We start from the raw sequence: 19,551 nt of genomic DNA on the forward strand, positions 1-19,551 counted from the left end.
AACACCACATTTCAAAAGCATCAATTCTATTTCCTTCTACTGGAAGTGAAACATTTATTTATAATAAAAATAATATGCAGCATATTATTTCATCTTCATAAATGTAAAGTATTTCACCTTCATATTTACACATTATCTCAAGACATACGTTGAGATGAAATCTTACACAAAATTATGAGGGAGGCTGTTACTATAAGCAAAGCCCATATGCTTGCCAGAAGGTAATAGTAGCTGTCATTAAAAAAAGGTGAAATTTGTATATTTGGCATAATTTCAAGAGCATATTCTCTCCTGAAATTATTGTTACTCTAACATTCTCATAAAATGGAAGGAAGGCTGCAGATTACATCACAATGTAGTTTCAGGAGGACTTCCATTTTATATTGCACCTTGACCATCACTTTTATCTTTCATTTTGTACTTGCTTATGGTATACAGTTACTCAGTGAGATAAATAGCAGCATATCAAAACTGCTGTGTCGGTTTTCAAGAAGGTAAGATACAGGCTTGAAGCACACATTTCAAAGCAAAAATAAATAGCATCACCTACATCAATATTATTGTGGGAACTGAAGAAGGCTATGTGAAAAGCAAAGGGTCTTACCTTAATATTATTGGTGCAGTTACTGCATGATTATGACAAGAGATATTATATCTTTTATTTTTTATAAATTTATACTTGAAGTAGGGTGTAGGAGTGTCACTTATATATGAAGGAGGGTCTAACATTATCTTGAGGGGCTTGAATTTGTTTCATATAGTCTAATAGTAAGGATATATGCTTCAAGTTTGATCATAGTCTTTTATACTCTCCAAGTTCTCTCTTGGCTTCTCTGCCTACTGTAATGTTACATTAAGAGAGATTGGAATTGATTAGCAATACTGTGTAACACTGAAGGTCGCCATTGCAGAATATAAGAGGCAATCTACATCAATTTTATATAATTAAATAACCTATTACTTACTTTGACCTTCATTCAGAAGTTATTTCACAGCTGTGTGGACCATTGTCCTTTCACTTTATCCTTTGTCTTTCCAGTGTCTTGCTCTAATAATAGAGTAGACTGTAAGGCCAATAATTCTACATAGCTTGTTGAACAGTGGTTAATAACTTTAGTCCATAGAAGCTCCAAATGCTGTGCTTGGAAAAGATTTTCTAATTAGGATGATGGTCATCTCATTACAGAAGTTTATACTGAAAATCATCATGCATCATCTGTTACCCCTGTTAGGGAGGGATTTCTATACCTGTAGGTCAACCAGAAAAGTTAATACTCATAGTGTTTGGAATATATTGATTATGGTCAAGCATGAATCACTGCCGCAGTATGTAAGTAGTAGATGTGTGGAGTTGTGTCCGGACCTATGTTAGATGGAAGATATTACTGGATAGCATACTATGTAGGTACTACCTTAGTCTGAGTTATATTAATCATCCTTCTCCAGACAGCACCAAGTACAGTTGATAAAATACTATCAAAGATTCAGCTGAAAAATTAATAGTTTGCAAGTTGGCTGTGTGCTTTTGGTTATGTAGTTGAGAGCTTGTACTTAGGAGATGATGATTTATAACTCCACATTCAATACTCCTACAGATGGTGTTCTGTGGTGTCTCAGATTCATATCAGGGAAAAGTTTTGCCTTCATTTGTCCTTCATTACCGGTATCACTTCCTTCCCAGTCCTAGCCCTTTCTTATTCCATCATCTACATAAGACCTGTCTATGTCAGTGCAAAGTAAAAACAAGGAAAAGCTTATGATTGTAACATGGAAATTTACAAAATGATAAACAAGTCAGTGGCTAATATATCTAAAGAAGGATTAAAGAAATTACATACAGTTGTAAATTTCTTAACCTCAATATTATCAAACATTTTATATCTAAGTTAGTTGTTTCAGTAGGAGAGAATCTTGGTAGAATTAATAAAAGATTGAAAATGAGAATAAAATGATAGCAAATGTCAGTTTCAATGACTTCCAATAAGGACCTAAAACAACACACTAAATAATATCAAAGCCAGCAACTACAGTTGTAGTGAGTTATATCTTACTGGAAGTAAAAGAACTACCCATGCTTTCTGGGAGCAATTCAGTCTTCTTGTTAGTGGACACATGATGATTTATGATGAATGCAACCCATTAATTTCTACAATCAATCAATCAATCAATCAATCAATCAATCAATCAATCAATCAATCAATCAATCAATCAATCAATCAATCAATCAATCAATCAATCAATCAATCAATCAATCAATCAATCAATCAATCAATTGATCAATCAATCAATCAATACTGATATGCACTTAGGGCAGTTGCCCAGGTGACAGATTCCCTATCTGTTGCTTTCCTAGCCTTTTCCTAAATGATTTCAAAGAAATTGGAAATTTATTGAACATCTCCCTTGGTAAGTTATTCCAATCCCTAACTCCCCTTCCTATAAATGAATATTTGCCCCAGTTTGTCCTCTTGAATTCCAACTTTATCTTCATATTGTGATCTTTCCTACTTTTATAAATGCCATTCAAACCTATTCGTCTACTAATGTCATTCCACGCCATCTCTCCGCGGACAGCTCGGAACATACCACTTAGTCGAGCAGCTCTTCTTCTTTCTCTCAGTTCTTCCCAACCCAAACATTGCAACATTTTTGTAACGCTACTCTTTTGTCGGAAATCACCCAGAACAAATCGAGCTGCTTTTCTTTGGATTTTTTCCAGTTCTTGAATCAGGTAATCCTGGTGAGGGTCCCATACACTGGAACCATACTCTAGTTGGGGTCTTACCAGAGACTTATATGCCCTCTCCTTTACATCCTTACTACAACCCCTAAACACCCTCATAACCATGTGCAGAGATCTGTACCCTTTATTTACATTCCCATTTATGTGATTACCCCAATGAAGATCTTTCCTTATATTAACACCTAGATACTTACAATGATCCCCATAAGGAACTTTCACCCCATCAATGCAGTAATTAAAACTGAGAGGACTTTTCCTATTTGTGAAACTCACAACCTGACTTTTAACCCCGTTTATCAACATACCATTGCCTGCTGTCCATCTCACAACATTATCGAGGTCACATTGCAGTTGCTCACAATCTTGTAACTTATTTATCACTCTATAGAGAATAACATCATCCGCAAAAAGCCTTACCTCCGATTCCACTCCTTTACTCATATCATTTATATATATAAGAAAACATAAAGGTCCGATAATACTGCCTTGAGGAATTCCCCTCTTAATTATTACAGGGTCAGATAAAGCTTCACCTACTCTAATTCTCTGAGATCTATTTTCTAGAAATATAGCAAACCATTCAGACACTCTTTTGTCTAGTCCAATTGCACTCATTTTTGCCAGTAGTCTCCCATGATCCACCCTATCAAATGCTTTAGACAGGTCAATCACGATACAGTCCATCTGACCTCCAGAATCCAGGATATCTGCTATATCTTGCTGGAATCCTACAAGTTGAACTTCAGTGGAATAACCTTTCCTAAAACCGAATTGCCTTCTATTGAACCAGGTATTAATTTCACAAACATGTCTAATATAATCAGAAAGATTGCCTTCCCAAAGCTTACATACAATGCATGTCAAACTTACTGGCCTGTAATTTTCAGCTTTGTGTCTATCACCCTTTCCTTTATACACAGGGGCTACTATAGCAACACTCCATTCATCTAGTATAGCTCCTCCGACCAAACAATAATCAAATAAATACTTCAGATATGGTACTATAACCCAACGCATTGTCTTTAGTATATCCCCAGAAATCTGATCAATTCCAGCCGCTTTTCTAGTTTTCAACTTTTGTAACTTATTGTAAATGTCATTGTTATCATATGTAAATTTTATTACTTCTTTGGCCTTAGTCTCCTCCTCTATCTCAACATTATCCTTGTAACCAACAATCTTTACATACTGCTGACTGAATACTTCTGCCTTTTGAAGATCCTCACATACACACTCCCCTTGTTCATTAATTATTCCTGGAATGTCCTTCTTGGAACCTGTTTCTGCCTTAAAATACCTATACATACCCTTCCATTTTTCACTAAAATTCGTATGACTGCCAATTATGCTTGCCATCATGTTATCCTTAGCTGCCTTCTTTGCTAGATTCAATTTTCTAGTAAGTTCCTTCAATTTCTCCTTACTTCCATAGCCATTTCTAACTCTATTTCTTTCCAGTCTGCACCTCCTTCTTAGTCTCTTTATTTCTCTATTATAATAAGGTGGGTCTTTACCATTCCTTACCACCCTTAATGGTACAAACCTGTTTTCGCATTCATCAACAATTTCTTTAAACCCATCCCAGAGTCTGTTTACATTTTTATTTACCGTTTTCCACCGATCATAGTTACTTTTTAGAAACTGCCTCATGCCTGGTTTATCAGCCATATGGTCCTGCCTAACAGTCCTACTTTTAAGACCTTCCTTTCTATCACATTTATTTTTAACTACCACAAAAACAGCTTCATGATCACTAAAACCATCTATTACTTCAGTTTCCCTATAGAGTTCATCTGGTTTTATCAGCACCACATCCAGGATATTTTTCCCTCTGGTTGGTTCCATCACTTTCTGAATCAGCTGTCTTTCCCACATTAACTTATTTGCCATTTGTTGGTCATGCTTCCTGTCGTTCGCATTTCCTTCCCAATTGACATCTGGCAAATTCAGATATCCCGCTACAATCACATTTCTTTCCATGTCGTTTCCCACATAGCTGACTATCCTATCAAATAATTCTGAATCCGCGTCAGTGCTACCCTTTCCCGATCTGTACACTCCAAATATATCAAGTTGCCTATTCCATCTATCTATCTATCTATCTATCTATCTATCTATCTATCTATCTATCTATCTATCTATCTCTCTATCTATCTATACTGATCTGCATTTAGGGCAATCATCCAGATCGCAGATTCCCCATCTGTTGTTTACCAAGCATTTTCTTGAGTAATTTCAAAGAAATTGGAAATTTATTGAACATCTCCCTTGGTAAGTTATCCAGTCCCTATCTTCCTATCCTACAAATGAATATTTGCCCCAATTTCTCCTCTTGAATTCCAACATTATCTCCATATTGTGGTCTTTACATACCACTCAAAGTTATTCATCTACAAATGTCATTCCATGCCATATCTCCACTGACAGCATGAAACATACCACTTAGATGAGAAGCTTGTCTCGCTTCCCCCTAGTCTTCCCAGCCCAAACTTTGTAACATTTTTGTAACTGTAACTAGGCTTTCCAGTCTGTCAAACACACAGGAGTCCTGAAATAGTGTTTGGTGACAACAGACTTAACATCGGCAGTCTAGATAAATACGTAAGTTTTTCATTATATTAATAATTGTATATATTTTACTTTTTGTCATACCTGTTTCATGTTATCACTAATCTCTCTATCATTGACAAGTTTACACTACGTAAACAATACTGTACTTATATAAGCTTATTTTAAGTGATTTGATAGAATCTGAGGATGTTCTCGTAGAACGAAACATGTCATTCTTTGTATGTTAGTGTGTGTTTTACAGATATGTTTATAGTGTTTTAATTTACATTGTATTTGCTGTGTGTTTGACAAACTGAAAAGCCTTTGTTACATTTAACTAAGTCAACACTGGAAAAGCTTCATTTTTAACAAAAAAAAACATTTTTTTTAACTGACAAATTGAGCTGCTTTTTCTTTGGATTTTTTCCAGTTCTTGAATCAAATATTCCTGGTGAGGGTCCCATACACTGGAACCATACTCTAGTTGGGGTCTAAACAGAGACTTGTAGCCCTCTTGCTTACATCCTTGCACAACCCCTAAATCTTTCCTTAAGTTATATTAAGACCTATGTAGTTACAATGATCCCCAAAAGAAACTTTCTCCCCATCAAAGTGGTAATTAAAACCGAGAGAACTTTTCTTATATGTGAAACACACAACCTGACTTCAACCTGTTTATCACCATACCATTGCCTACTGTCCATCGCACAATATTATCGAGGTCATTTTGCAGTTTCTTACTATCTTGTAACTTATTCATTACTCTTTACAGAATAACAGCATCTGCAATCTCTGATTCCACTCATTTAATCATATCAGGAAAATGTAAAGGTACAATAATACTGCCTTAAGGATATCCCCGCTTAATTATTACAGGGTCAGATAAAGCTTCACCTACTCTTATTCTCTGAGTTCAATTTTCTAGAAACATGTGCACCCATTCAGTCACTCTTTTGTCTAGTCCAATTGCACTCATTTTTGCCAGTAGTCTCATGATCTACCCTATGAAATGCCTTAGATGGCTAAATTGCTATACGGTCCATTTGACCTCCTGAATCCAAGATATCTGCTATGTCTTCCTGGATTCCTACAAGTTGAGCTTCTTTGAAATAACCTTTCCTAACTCAAACTACCTTCTATTGAACCAGGTATTAATTTTGCAAACATGTTAATATAATCAGAAAGAAAGCTTTCCAAAAGCTTACATGCAATGCATGTCAAACTGACTGGCGTGTAATTTTCAGTTTTATGTCTAACACCCTTTCTTTTATATACAGGGGCTACTATAGCAACTCCCCATTCATTTGGTATAGCTGCTTTATGCAAACAATAATCAAATAAGTACCGGTACTTCAGATATGGTACTACATCCCAATCCACTGTCATAAAAGTATCCCCAGAAATCTTCTCAATTCTGTCTGTTTTTCTAGTTTTGAACACTTGTATTTTAATTTAAATGTTGTTTTTATCATAGGTAAATTTTAATACTTCTTTAGTATTAGTCACTTCCCCTATCTGGACATTATCCTTGTAACCAACAATCTTTACATACTGCTGACTGAATACTTCTGCCTTCTGAACATCCTCACATACACATTCCACTTGTTCACCAATGATTCCTGGAATGTCCTTCTTATAACCTGTTTCTGCCTTGGAATACCTATACATACCCTTCCATTTCCATTTTTCACAATAAATTTTATGACTGCCAATTATGCTTGCCAACACATTATCCTTAGCTGACGTCTTTGCTAGATTCAATTTCCTAGTAAGTTCCATTAATTTCTCCTTTTTCCACAGCCATTTCTAACTCTATTTCTTTCTAACTTCCAGCTCCTTCATCTCTTTAATTCTCTGTTATAATATAGTGGAACTTTACCATTTGTCACCACCTTCAAAGGTACAAACCTATTTTCACATTAGTCTACACTTGCTTTAAAAATATCCCAGATTATGTTTACATTTTTAATTACAGTTTTTCACCGATCATAATTACTTTTTACAATCTCCCTCATGCCTTTTTTTGCAGCCGTATGGTACTGCCTAGTTGTCCTACTTTTAAGCCCTTTCTTTCTATCAGATTTATTTTTAATTACGGCAGAAACAGCTTCATGATCGCTAATTGCCATCTATTACTGAGAGATTTCTCTATAGAGCTTATTAGGTTTTACCAGCATCATGTGCAGAATATTCTTCCCTCTAGTTGGTTCACTCACTTTCTGAATTAGCTGTCCTTCCCATATTAATCCTTTCATATCGTTTCCCACATAGCTGCTTATAGTATCAAATAATTCTGAATCATCATCCGCGCTACCCTTTCACTGTCTGTACATTCCAAGACATCAAGTTGCCCATTATCAGATACACAATACAAAAAAATTCATTTGTGAGAAAGTTTTCAATATGAAATATGATTCATACATATCCTCATTTCCCAAGAATGACTCATAGCAAGAGATCCATACAGTCAGTGAACTTAACTGGTTGATAAATATTGTTTAAATTATGAACAGTATTTTCTATGACTGTACTAGATAATAGTGCTCTTGTCTTATTAGAACTTAAATTGCACTTTTTAAAATATACGAGCGTCGAGTCATAAGTCATGGCAACTACTTTTTTTCTCGCGAACAGGAGACAACACAGAAAATCTAAGATATACATTTGGAAATATAGGGCATGTACTTATCCATAGTGCCTGAAGACAAATTCTGACTTCAGGAGATTCTCATAGGAAAGTGACAGACCACAGACCATTGGTAAACATTGTTTTATTATGGTATAGACAGCAAATACACAAGACTACGTAAAAAGGATAGGTCTCCACTAGTTACAGACCTTCAAAATAATCACCTAAGGTTTCCACTGTGTGTTGCCAGTGGTTGGGCAGGCGCTGAATATCATTCGCTGCATGTGTATTGCTAAGGTGTGACACCTCTCTCCAAAATGCTGTTATGATGTCCTCTTGGTTAGCAAACCGTTTTCCACATAATGGCTTCTTGACTTTGGGGATTAGATCATAGTCACATGGGCTCAGATCAGGTGAATAAGGTGGGTGTGGAAAAACCTCCCATCTCCACCGCTGTAAGCGATGCTGAACTATGGATGCTGTGTGAGCTGTCACATTATCATGTAGGATCATGGCGTTGTCCAACAGATCTGGACGTTTGGTTCACGCTGCATGGCACAATAAGTACAACAAAAAGAAATTGTAATAAACTGCATTGACAGTGTGCCCCTCATGCACTGGATGACACACAAGAACAGGATTATCAAAACCTTAATGGGCGACTGATTTTGTCGAACCTTGTTTCTCCGTGGTGACCCCTGAGAACGCCATTCACTTGACTGTCTCTTCAGTTCAGGTTCATAAGCACGTGCCCATGTTTCATCGACTGCAATATTCAACATGGCTTGTCCTTCTTGCTGAAACCTCTCCAGATTGATGAGACATGTTTTGTAAGGAGTCCACTTCTGCACCTCAGTTAAGTGACGTGGCACCCACTTTGCACAAAGTTTACGCATCTGTAGGTCCTTGTGTAAAATGGGCTGTATTGTTGCTGCTGGTATTGCCGTATGTTCTTGCAATTCCGCTAGAGTCTAGCACCTGTCTTCATGTAAACACTGATCGGTCACCATTATCCGCACATCTTTGTCCATGGACACTGGACGGCCTGGGCAAGGCAAATTGGCAGTTGATACTCTACCCCGTTTGAACATCCCCACCCACCTCGGCACTGTTCTATAGGGCATGCACACCTAATGCCTCCCGCAGCTCTGCATGGCATTGGCGTATATTTCTGCCACAGAGAACAGCTATTTTAATATACGATTTTTGCTCCTGCTTGTTGACTACCGTTTTGTGATGCTCTCACTCACACACTGAAGTTTGGGGCATGCTTAGACCCACACTGTTATTTACATACACCATCTAGTTGCATCATACGCAAGTACATACCATACGTTTCCAAAGGCATATCTTAGATTTTCCATGTTGTCTCCCATTCGCGAGAAAAATAAAATAGTTGCCATGACTTATGACTCGACCTATGTATTTTACAGATAATCTTGAACATGTGAATTCACCAGCACTCACAGTATAATATATGCAATATTGTTAGTTAGTGATGAATCTAAGATAACTTTGGTAATTTGTTCAAAAACTATTTTCAAATATGAAACATCATAATTTCTGCATCTGCATAATGACTGAATTTCCCAATACAAGATATTCATCAAATATTACTGGTCTATGTGGATGCACATTGCTATCCATAAACACACATATATACCTACTGCTGTAACACTGAAGAATTCCATGTACCAGTATTGCTGCATAATTACATGCCAATATACTTGGGCTGTTAAGAGTTCCCTTTTCAGGGACAAAATAACATACATACATGTAGCAAAAAATATGCCATCCTCTACCATGCCATCACAAACTATAGTTCCTTTGAAGAATATATACAGGGTTATACCATCTTCAGGTCTATAAGCTAGAACCATTAGATGACAATCATTATCTGTATAAGCCACAGGGTGTAGAAATATATGCAGAATCTATACTACCGTACCTTATCATGCCTTTTGGCTTCATAAATCTCACTTCCACTGAACCACAGCTATTTTGGTGAAATGTAAGCAAATCTAGTCATTCTATTTTAAAATCTTCCCCCATTATTTCTCAATATGAAAATGTGTGTCTTTGCAGACTGTAATTGGACTCATTTGAAATCCACTTAAAACCCATACATCCTTTGCCAAAATAAAATATTGATTGAAGAAAGCCAGATAGATCCTTAAATCCTTTATTTACTATGTGTTTCACATTACACTAATGTACAGGAATCATACAGTTACAGTGATGAGAGAGTGTAGCCAACTCACTCAGTCTAAATAAGATAGAGTTTGAGGGATGTTCCACCATCCAACACATTGTGAAATATATTAAATTTATTGGGTGAAAACTCCAAGGGAGTCGAATCCGGTCTTCGCCCAATAAATTTAATACATTTTACAATGTGTTAAATGGTGGAACATCCCTCAAACTCTATCTTATTTAGTTATACGCCAACACGGAAAGAAGATCATAACCTACGATCACTCAGTCTAAGTTGTGATCATATTTCTGGGTACATGAATCTTGAAAATAAGTTTAAAGAGAATTGATTCTGTGAATCAAGGTAAGGTTCCTAAAAAATCTGATCCTGTTTGCTAATATACTGATTAGAACCAAATCTCATTATTCTCATATATGGTTGTTGTATTAACATGTGAACTAATTTACTTAACCATTAGGTGATATTTCAACTGTAATGAAACATCTTGTCTGGAACACTGAGCTCCTTGTAACCATACATTTCATTCTGTGCATCTACATTCCCAAGCGAACATATAGTTCTGTCCTGTATTACATCATCACCATCACCATCATCATCATCATGGCTATATTGGGCCATAGTCTAACTGAAACACAGGTGGCAAAAAATAATATGCACTCCCCTACTTCAGTCAGTTGCGCAGTGGTACTTTCCTTCAATTAAGAGATAGAAGAGAACTTGTGCACATAAGTGTACATGAAGCAACAACATAACTACACCTTACTTTTAGGGGTAGAGAGGTGCTAACCTATCTGACAGTAGCTTACATAACTGTACAACTAACATGGAATATTTTAAGTTTGAAAGTTTTTGTCCTCTCCAGAGCAAATTTACTTTACCCAATTGCACAACTAGTCCTAATTAATTATCTCTGTTGATTTGCCTCCTTCATGACATACTTCTATTGTGTTGTGAGCCTTACAGTAATATATGCAGGGATCAAAACATGGGCTACGACTAGACTTTGGTTTCCCTTTTACGATGATTGGTTTAGTGAATGTCAAGTCAAGCATTTTGAGCTGCAGCCAATAGCAAGAAGAGGAGATTGCTTTGTTGTCTAGGCTGCTTCACCAGCTACCGACCTGGCCTCTACTACTGTCAATACTCAATATCTGATCAGTGGAGATCATAGGTTTAGTAAATTAAAGTCCTTAGCTTTGTGGCTAAATGGAAAGAATGCTTGACGTTGGTCCGATAGCCTCGCTTCAATTCTCAGAATGAACCTCCTCATACTATTAATTTCCCTGGTTTGGGGACTGGGTGTTTATGATGCCTTCCCCATATATTTCATCCTCATTAGGTCATCACCAACCCTAAATGGATGCCATTATTATTATTATTATTATTATTATTATTATTATTATTATTATTATTATTATTATTATTATTATTATTATTATTATTATTATTATTATTATTATTATTATTATTATTATTATTATTATTATTATTATTATTATTATTATTATTATTATATTCAAGTCAGGTCAGATGTTTCTGCTAACGTATGTGACAGTAGACGGAACTACCTGCGGCTGTCTGGCCAGAGTTTGGGTGGCCATTAACCAAAACTGACACCCCATGAAAGAACCAGCACCTTTGGAAAGAGGATTTATCCCATGGGAGGCTTAATGGAGCCTCTGTGGATGAATTGCCACTTAAATTCATTAAAAACACCTCAAGAACAGCAAAGGCAGAGAAGATTGGCTTTGGTAAATTGGAATTGGCGAAGGAGGCAATCTGCTGTCCATGGTTATAATGGGCAGAGGGCACGACAGTTCCAGATGTCAGTGGCAGTAACTCAGCAGCATCTGTTCCACATGTTAGTGGTGGCCGATAAAATGTAAATCAGGACTAACAATCCTGAGTGTTAATAACTGTCACCAACTATGGTGATCCCTCATATATACTGGTTTGATTCAACATGAAGAGAAGTATCAAAACAATTATTAACCCAGGTGGTAACCAATTCAACCCCAGTAATGATGGGCCAAGTAGGTTATTGGGTTCTGGGGATCCTGCACCTTCACAAATTCCACCATTACCTTCCCCTGACATAGACAACAATAGAAAAATAAAATGAACATAACTTACCAAAGAGAAACAACAGCAAGCATAATCTGCAAAACTAAGAGGAACTACAACAGGTATCAAATACAACAGGTGGAAGAAGACTTCAAGAGAAACAATTCAAGAGTTCTCTACAAAGGACTAAAGAAACAGTCTACCTCACACACAGCCCCCACCCTGCACCCTCGAGGGCCAGGTGGGAAACTCCAAATGATCCACGGAAAGAGACTGCACTAACACCTTTGTAGAACACTTCCAGAAACTCCTCAATTCACAAGAACCTAAAGAGAGACTGACCTTCAATGAGCTCACTGTGAGAAACCAGGACTATCTACCAACCAACAGGGAAGAAATAGAGGAGATCATCAAAGGCCTCAAGAATAACAAGGCCTCAGGTGAAGATGGTATAGTTGCAGAGATGTGCAAGCATGTATACGAACAGCCCCTGCAGAGTAACACCCAGATCATCCAAGACATATAGAGAACAGAGGTTTTGCAAGAGGGATGGACCTCAGTCGTGATCCATCCACTACACAAGAAGGGAAGTAAGATTGACCTCAACAACTACAGAGGCAACTCCCTGTTGCTTGTAACCTACAAGATCTACTCTACAGCCCTGCTAACTAGAATTGCAGAACAGCTGGACTCCCAACTAGGTGAATATCAGGCAGCTTTCCATGTCGGTAGGTCCTGCACAGAGCAGATACAAAACCTCAAGACCATCCTCACATACAGGAGCTGAGGGGGACACCACTGGGTACTCATTATAGTAGATTTCCAAGAAGCATATGACTCAATAAACAGACAGACCCTCTTCTCTACCCTACGGGAACTAAGACATAAGTAAAGATCCTGCAGTCAAGTAAGTTTACTTAGGAGAATGGATCTGAGCAAGTGAGAGCAAAATTTTGGCCATAGACACCAGGTGAACGAAGTTAAGGAGAGCCTATCATTCCTGTGAAAGTATCTATACCTCGAAGTACATCTCCAAGAACCTAAAGCTGAAGCACTACAGCTCAGTAGTAAGAGCCTATGTACTGTACGCCTCTGAGTGCCTCCTAAAGAATCAAAAGGGCCCACTCAGGAAACTAGAACTTAAATAATGTCCTTTAGATATCCATCGCTCTCATTTCAGGCCTGGGCTTCACCGATAGCCTTGGTAGTCCTCAGTATACGCCACTGGAGCCTTACTACGAACAACTTTACCATGCTTCCTTTCAGTTGACTGCGACATCATAGTCGACTCATCCCCTTACAGAGAATTTCTAATTTTTTGATACAAACTATCGGAATTTAAACTCTTACCTCCCGGCAGAGGCCCAAGGACAAGGATTGAAAAACGGAAAATGATTCATATCCCTTCCAGACCCAAACAGTTAGATACTGTACAGTAAACGTAATATAAGGTAACATGTACGGTAGTCTTTCCTTGGTAAAAGAGTCTCAGTTGAGTATTTTTTACCTGTACTTCAGGACTACGTGTAATGACCAAGAATGGTCGACGTTGAATTGTCTCGTTTCAGTTATACAGATACAGGTGATAAAAGTATATCATAAACCAATGTATACAAATATACGTATTTGTCAAAACATTTTGCAAGGCTCAATCTATAAAAGCCCTCAAGTCTACACAAATGACAAACTGTGTTTTAATTAAATTTTTCAATAAAATGTATAGAATTACATTACGAAATATATTATAATTCTGCTAATTTTCTTTTAGAACTAAGGTCATCGATCAGGTCTATGAGTTTTTAGAATATTTCACAAACTACAATACAACCTAATAACTTTGTAATATTTCAAGACATTATAGACTCTCTTCCCCGGTCTAGGAAGCCAAGAATAACGGCCGAGAAGATTCGCCATCCTGACCACACGACACCTCATAATCTGCAGCCGTGCGTGTTGAGCAGCGGTCGTTTGGTAGGCGATGGCCTTTCGGAGCTGTTATGGCATGGATTTTTGTGGGTTTTTAAAAAATAAACTCTCTTCACAGGTCACAGGCATATTGAATATTGATATTGTAAAATGTGAAGTAAATAACTAAGTGTAAATAAAGCAACTCCGTAATAGTACTCATTCAGAGCAGCATTCGCAACTAAATTAGGTTAGCAATCGTGCAACATGATTTTTTATGACTGTTATTAGTTTATTAGGAGCCTGTATCATCAAGCTACGATTGTGCCTTAGAGGGAAGTTTAAGGATAAATTCTATTTGAAGAGACCCAGTTTCGAAACACGTCGGAGAATTGGGTAGTATAAGAATTCTGGTCTAGTTGCAACACCTTATCAGCATTTTTTTCAAATGGATGAGATCATATAAAATAACAGATATAGGCCTAGAGAATATAAACGAATGTTGTTACTTGCACTATCTTCATTCCAAACGAGAAAATAACTCCACAACTTTAAAGCAAACGACTTAGTAGGCCTAGTAACTTACGATATTCTCGCTTGAACCAAGGATGAGGACTGGTCTTCATCAAAACCTCGAAGCGTATGGACGCAATCTTAGAAACGCTCTATCGTGATGTACATTGTTGTCAGATAGCTACGCACATGAGTCAGTTACGTTACTAGATAAATATAAAACTTGGAGATGAACAAATAGATCATATTAAATGGAATATCAAAAATTCACTCCTTGTTTGACAGGTAGGCAGTTGTGCTATTATTATCCAAATGTCACTACATTTAAAGCATACAACCGTTTATTTTTTCAAGTTCGAAGTACGAAACTGCCTCCGTTTTGTATTCCATGGTGTAAATTGCATGCATTGTTGAAATAAACCAATGCCTGTTAGCCTCGATACATAAAATGACCAATCAGACATTCCTTCATCAAAGACGCAAAGATAAACAAAGATGGCTATATAACACGATACGGTACAGATATTATGGTTTTTAAATTACATAGCGGTTTTCCAGCAGGGATGCGGTGCTCATAGTTCATACACCCATAGACTCGTTGATACCTCAGGGACAGCATCAATTAGTTTGTTTCCTGTGTTAAATTTCGCCACATCTACCTCATTTTGCCAGTTGATTGAACAGACCTTCATATTTGATCCCGTCTAGTCATTATATCTTCCGTCAAGCTCGGTAGCTGAATCGTCAGCGTACTGACTTTCGGTTCAGAGGGTCCCGGGTTCGGTTCCCGGCTGGGTCGGAGAGTTTTACCTTCATTGGTTAATTCCAATGGTCCGGGGGCTGAGTGTTTGTGCTGTCCCCAACATCCCTGCAACTCACACACCACACATAACACTATACTCCACCACAATAACACGCAGTTACTTACACATGGTAGATGCCACCAACCCTCATCGGAGGGTCTGTATTACAAGGGCTGCACTCGGCTAGAAATTATACCTTCAAAATTATTCGGTACGCCATTAAGGACATCATGATAGGAAACCCAAAAGTCCACAATTCTACAAAATCAGCAGGTAGTAATTTCATAAAAACATGGTACCGGTACTGGATGTTACAAATTGTCCTCCTTATTACAGGAAAAGATGATATACTGTCTCCATAACTGGTACAAGCATATAATTTTGTACATAGCGTAGGCAATCTGAGACAGTTCAGTGGATGAAACTAACACATTTTCTAAACAAGTATAAAATACTATTTGAAATGAAACAAATGTCCTTAGTCTACCTCCAATCTTTCACTTCACTGTGCAAACGAACCACTCTTTTAAATAGGTACTTATAATGAAAGTATACTTCTTTCAAAGAAATGAAGCAAGCTAAACCAAAGTATTTACCGGAAGGAATATTCTTTCCGTAAATGACTTAAGGCTTCCTATACCACGAGAAAATACCATGCAAGGAAGTTTAACACTAGGCCTATACTGGTGTCTCTGCCTTTCTGTAAATATAAGAAGACTCCTAAGGTATGATAATGTTACTGTTCTCCAAGTTCACGATACATCACACATGTATCAGGTACATTTTCATTTGATAATTTCTTGAAATCTCTAAGAGCGCATTGTTGTTGACCGTAGGTTACAGCAGACAGGAGTGCAACTACATTGCTAGAGCCTAGGCCCTAGGGCGTCTTCTCACTGCAGTTGTGCATGGTACCGGTACACTCCGTTTATTTTACCACTATTTCTTACCTACAATGCCATTTCTTTTTCTCTAAGCCAATAGATTGCGCTCTCTAACCTCCCACATACGACTGTGTGTACTAAAACATGTAATATAAGAAGACCCGAGAGGTACAGTAAAGTAGTTCATTTCCAGATTATAACGAACATCTCTCGTGAGATTTTCAGCGCCTTTACTACATTCGCGTCAAACATATGGTGGATGATTCATGACCTCAAGTCCCACAGCATTACGAAAAAACCTAGACAAGTATAATTATTTATTTATCCCATTAGACAGCTCAGTACCGCTGGTTGTAGACAGATGTTTACACACACAAATTATTTTTTCACCGGAATAAATACTCCCCATCCTGCCATTCGTATCCTGTCTTTATTATGAACACTCCAGTACTGTGAGAAAATACCGGCACATCAGTGTCTTCGAAAACCGAAAAAGTATAGTAGTACGTAAAGCCATTATTATTATTATTATTATTATTATTATTATTATTATTATTATTATTATTATTATTATTATTATTATTATTATTATTATTCAGCTGAATGCCATCTGAACGTAGATCCCTACTCATTGGGATCTACAAACCTCACACTAATGTAATAGAAAAATAATTACATTAAGGAGGAGTTGCATTTTGGAGAGAAATGCAGTTAGGAGTATTTGTGGAAGTAAGGAGAGATTAAAGGATTTCGGTTTTCATAGTAACAGATCCACTACTGACAACATATTTGCAATTAAGGCTATTAATGCATTGCCGGGAATCAGTGAAACCAAATAGAAAGGAAAAGGTGAGAGGAAACTAAAGAAAGGATACAGTTGTATACTGAATATATATTATATATAGGCAGTTAACAAATGCAGGGACCAAGTATCTTCTGGTGTAAGGAGACCACCTTATACCAAACGCGAACGGCCTCCTAAGAAGGCAGATGGACGGGTAGAAGGAAGGGCACTCTCTTGCCCTAGGAGTGAGAAACTGCCCCTAAAGGTGAAAGAGCCACTAGATGGCCAACAGCGTAGGATGGGGAAGGGAATAGAAAACAACTCCATTAAAGACCTGAATGGGTATCCCATGCATTGGTTGATTGAGAACCTTGGGTTGTGTACCTGTGTCAAGTAAGTGTTCCTGTTAATTCTCAAGAAATGTTTGGCTGATGGACCACCTGTTCTACATTATAACGAGCAATTTCTATTCTAATAGGAGGGGTGAGGGTGAGTACCTGACATCTTAAAACTGAGACTAATCAGCTAAGATATGACAACCCTGTCAGCAAAGTCTCTGGCCCTCCAGGTTGGGAGTTGCACATAGGGTTAATGGCTCTATTATATAAAAAAAACATTATTGATATGAATATTCTCCTCGGATGAATAAGAATGGATATCAATATATGATGACCCTGCAATGGAAATCGGCTTTACAAATAGGAACATGGAACGTAAGAATCCTGTATAAAACTGGATCTTTCAAAATCCTCAGTCAACAGTTGGAGTACTACAGAGTGGGAATTGCTGCAATTCATGAGACTAGATTAATAGGTAATGGTATACAGGACATGAAGAATTAGAGGTACACTTTTTAAGAGTGGTAAAGAAACTGGACCTCTAAAATTTGATACTGCATTTTGTGTCCAGAATTCACTAGTATCATCAGTGCTGTCCTTTGAACATGTGAATGAAAGACTATGCTAAATGAGGGTACATTCTAAATGGTTTAACATATCACTGGTGTGATTTCAATGCAAAAGTTGGAAAAGAAGATATTTTTGCACCAACAATAGGAAGGGAAATTCTGCATAATGAAAGCAATGACAATGTCAGACTAATCAATTTTGCTACATCTACAAACATGAATGTGTGGAGTACCACCTTCCCAAATAAACAAATACATAAGGAAACATGGTATTTGTGGAACGGTAAGACTGCCAACCATGTAGATCATGTACTAATTGATAACAGGCACAGAAGATTCATAACTGATATCAGAGCTTACGGAGGAGCTGAGATGGAATCTGATCACAATATGATAATTGCTTCTGTTAAAATTACATTGAAAATCTCTTCTAAGTCACCGAATGAGGAAAGATGCAAAGTTGACACTGAGAAACTGAAGCAGGGGGATGAAAGTTTGAAGTGTAATGTGGAAATTACAAACAAATTTGATGTTTTGGGAGAAGATCCTATAGAAGACATTGATGAAGCAAATGACAAAGTTTGTGATCGAATGTGGAATAGCGCAAAACTAATAATGCCAACAGAAGCAATGAAGGTGATATCAAAATATGTTAGTAAGAAACAGAAATGTTTTGATTAGGCATGTCAAAATGCAGTTAATGAAGTGGCAATATGGCATAATAAGTGGCTTCAGTCTGATAAGAATATAGATGTTGAGGAACTATACAGAGAAAAACAGAAAGAATATAGTAAATTAATTCGTAGAAAGATTAAAAGCCTACCTGAGACAACAAATAGAATCAATCTAAGATGACTACAGAAACAGGAACATCCACAAGTTGCATGGAACTGTAAACACAATTAACAAAGGATTTCAACCAAGATTGAGTATTTTGAGAGATAAGTCTGGAAATGTAATTGCTGATCAGAACAAATGATTAAATTACTGTAAGGAATACTTTGATTCCTTGCTGAATTGTGCAGATCCAGAAACCTGTATAGGTAAACAATCTAGTTCCCCATTAGAAGAACAAATACAAGATTCCCGCTGAGCTTACTAGATATGGTGAAGAAAGATTACATAAATAGGTCTACATATAGTCTGTAAGATCATTCTAAGGATATGGCATGATTAAGTTATTCCAAAACAGTGGAAGGAATCACTTATTGCCCCAATTCATAAAGGAGGGGATAAGAAGGAACTTCAAAATAACTGTGTTATATCTCTTGTAAGCATGGCCTACAAAATCCTGTCTTTTATTCTTTTACAGCAATTAAAACCTTTTGACAAAAATGTTATTGGGGACTATCAGAACGGTTTTTGTATTAACAGATCTACTACTGACAACATATTTGCAATTCAGACTATTAATGCATTGCTGCAAATCAGTGAAACCAAATGGAAAGGAAAAGGTGAGATGAAACTAAAGAAAGGATACACCTTATACTATAGTTGAGGAAGAGAAGCAAAAAAAATTGTGTAGGTCTCATAATTAGAAAAGACCTGAAGGAT

Source organism: Anabrus simplex, chromosome 2 (assembly GCF_040414725.1).
Source record: "Anabrus simplex isolate iqAnaSimp1 chromosome 2, ASM4041472v1, whole genome shotgun sequence".
Lineage (NCBI taxonomy): Eukaryota > Metazoa > Arthropoda > Insecta > Orthoptera > Tettigoniidae > Anabrus > Anabrus simplex.